Genomic DNA, 3,356 nt, shown 5'->3' with positions numbered 1-3,356 from the left:
AGGTGGAAACTGTCCTATTTGTATTTTTCTATATTTTAAGTTAGACCTCTAGCAATACACGGTTAAAAATTACATTCAATTCCATGTATTTATTAGATTTTAAGTGATGCGCGTACAAACATACAAACAGACAGACAGACAAAAATTCTAAAAGTGGTCGATTGGGCTTGTGTTGCTCTAATAAACAACTTCATTATATATTTGAATATCCATACATTATTCCGCTATCCAGATATTTTTATTCAGATATTCTAGTATCCGGATAATCGGAAAATTCAGCCCTACTCAGACTGGAACATGTGTCTCACGAGTTAGGTTACATCATGTAATGTGATGTTACGTCACGTCACATCAAATAAACTCTAGTGATGTTACGTCAAGTGACATCAAGTAATGTCAAGTTAAATTCACCTGGTTACATCACTTTAAACAAATTTATATTGATCGAACAAATGTATCACGTCTTATTGAGTGATATCCATTGAATCCAGCGATGAGGTCACATAAATTAAACGCAAGTAATGTCACATCAAGTCTAATCATTCTAAGGGAATTTAAGTCACATCGAGTCATGTCTTATCAATGCGGTGACCATCCGCCCTGTATTGTAAGGGACAGACCTCTTTTTTCGTCAATTGTACTGGTAATTTTTTTTAATTCGGACGGTACGCCAAATATTCTGTATGTCTTTTAGCATCCCATATTTTTATTTTGACGTCTTAACAGCGCATAAAAATAGCATGGCTATGAACCAGCTTTTATTTTTAAATCTGGACGCTTGTGATTCGAATCGAGGAGCACATACATAAATGGTTTCTTAAATTATAATTTTGTATAGAAATACTGGATATTTGTGAGTATGAATATTGTTATTGTTCAATGTTTCAAAAGAAATTTCACCAGTAGCTTCTCAAACGTTTCTTTCAGCGTAAGTATTTCCCGTTTAATATTCTGTGTGGAGTCAAGCGTATTGAATACGTAGCAGCAATAGAGCAGCTGATTTCACTTTTTTTTCGAGAACAACAACAAAATATACAAACTGCTTTTGCTCCTGTCCAATGTACCTTGGTATGAAGACCATTTTCAAATTTTATGAATAGAAACTACGCCAAAAAAAATTATTGCTGATTGAAAGCAAGATTTTGTGTTCCACATGGGAAACTCCAAATAAGAACCAGGAAAAATAAGGAACTTCTCAAAGTTTGAAAAAAAAATAAAAAAATTTGGATCCCTTCATTCCGGATGCTATTCACAGCATTGTGCTTGGCCGAAATCCGAGTCGAAAATAGTCCGTTGAATAACACTGATGCTTCAAAAGTAGTCGAATATTTTCATTAGATATAAATAAATAAATAATGTATAAATAAATAAATAAATAAATAAATAAATAACTAAATAAATAACTAAACAAATAAATAAATAAATAAATAAATAGATAAATAAATAAATAAATGGATGAATAAATAAATAAATAACTAAATAACTAAATAGCTAAATCACTGAATAAACCAATAAATTAATTAAATAATTAATAAGGAAGACGAGAAGATATGTCAGCAAAGTAGACGTATTTTTTAGTAGCTGCAGTTTATTCCGAGTTTTATTAAATCCACCGGGTGTTAATTTACTAAAACAACCACAACAATCTTTTTAAGCGGTTCTGCTGTCCGTGTAAATCGAAATTGCATAAACTTTCATTTATTGCAGTGGAATAGCTGCGCTTGATTGTAGTTGGCTTAGCAAACGAAATAGTGGAAAAAGCAACAATAATTTACAAGGCGAACTTAGCACAGTGCGTAGGCTGAGTCAGTGGGATCGTCGGTTCACATCCTACTGAAAGAAGTCGGATGAGGAAATGTGGTGATTTCCAAAATAGCTATACATTCTACCATTTTTTCAAATTATTGTTGCTTTTCCACAATAAGTTTTTCATTAAAAATGGCCTCAAGCTCAATAAAAATTGTTGAATATAATTGTTATAAGGCCATAAAATAACAAAAAACAAATAACTTGAGGATGAGCACACCTAAAAGTTAAACACTCTAATAATAGAAATATTAACAAAAACCAACAACCACATGATCAAGTGTGAATTGCAGTGGAATAGCTGCGCTTGATTGTAGTTGGCTTAACAAACGAAATAGTGGAAAAAGCATCAAGAATTCACAAGGCGAACTTAGCACAGTGCGTAGGCAACTGGCTGAGTCAGTGGGATCGTCGGTTCAAATCCTACTGAAAGAAGTCTGATGAGGAAATGTGGTGATTTCCGAAAAAGCTATCACTTCTACCATGTTTTCAAATTATTGTTGCTTTTCCGCATTCAGTTTTTCATTAAAAATCGCCTCAAGCTCAATAAGAATTGTTGACTATAATTGTTATGAGGCCATAAAATAACAAAAACAAATTAATTAATACCCGTATATGAATACAGGAAAATCCGTTTCAAACCACAACAATTTCCGTTTCCTACGGATGTATACCAAAAAAGCTAGCATCCGCAGGAAAAAGCACTAACAACATAAATAAAGACCCACTCGCTGATTTGTTAAAGTGAACGAATTCATTCACCGACTTGGCGAGTGGTCAGTATTAAATTGGAATTCGGTGCGTGCGGTTATCAAAGAAGTTTACGTTTAGCCACGCGGTCGGTAAAATATAGTGTAAAATGTAAAAATTAAGTAAAATATGTGAAAATGTGGTGCGCTGCAAAAAGCAAATACCGCGAGTGTAACAAAAGAAAATAGGCTATGTTATTAGTAGTGCAAATTCAATGTTACTTCGAAATGGTGGTGGCTTCGTTCGTTGTTTTATTTAATGCCGTAAAATCAGGCTTTCATAAAAGAAAAGGGAAAAAATGCGTAGAAAATATATATATCTGTAAGCACACAGATATATATATGTGTATGTTAAATGAATATAATATATTTAAATAAAGTGTTCTGAGATAAAATATGTAGTGATGTGAATGAAAAATTGCGCAGCAGCATAAAGGTGGTATTCGTCGTATTGGAAGCTCGGCGAGTGAACTTCTTCGTGCAGATACGTACTAGTATGAATGTACATTTATGTATGTATTTACATATATGTATAGATATACAAAAGGATCGTACTTTCAGTGAGTTTTTAATGCTATATATACGAAAATATTATATCGACGGCTGAGTGGAAGATCGACCAATCGAAGCTCGCTTTTTACTCATCCTGTTTACCCAGGCAAATCTCAGATTATTAGCGAACAAATTGGTAGTGCTTGTTATTTTCACATCTCAAGAAAAAGTTACGTTTCTTCTCTGTGTCCCGCGATCACTTTTTTCTGCTACATTAAGCAATTTATGTAAATATAACTCAACTTTTTT

Source organism: Rhagoletis pomonella, unplaced genomic scaffold (genome assembly GCF_013731165.1).
Source record: "Rhagoletis pomonella isolate Grant_MI unplaced genomic scaffold, Rhpom_1.0 Rhpom_scaffold_00002, whole genome shotgun sequence".
NCBI lineage: Eukaryota > Metazoa > Arthropoda > Insecta > Diptera > Tephritidae > Rhagoletis > Rhagoletis pomonella.
The sequence above is the reverse complement of the archived record's forward strand: the minus strand, read 5'-3'. Positions refer to the sequence as shown.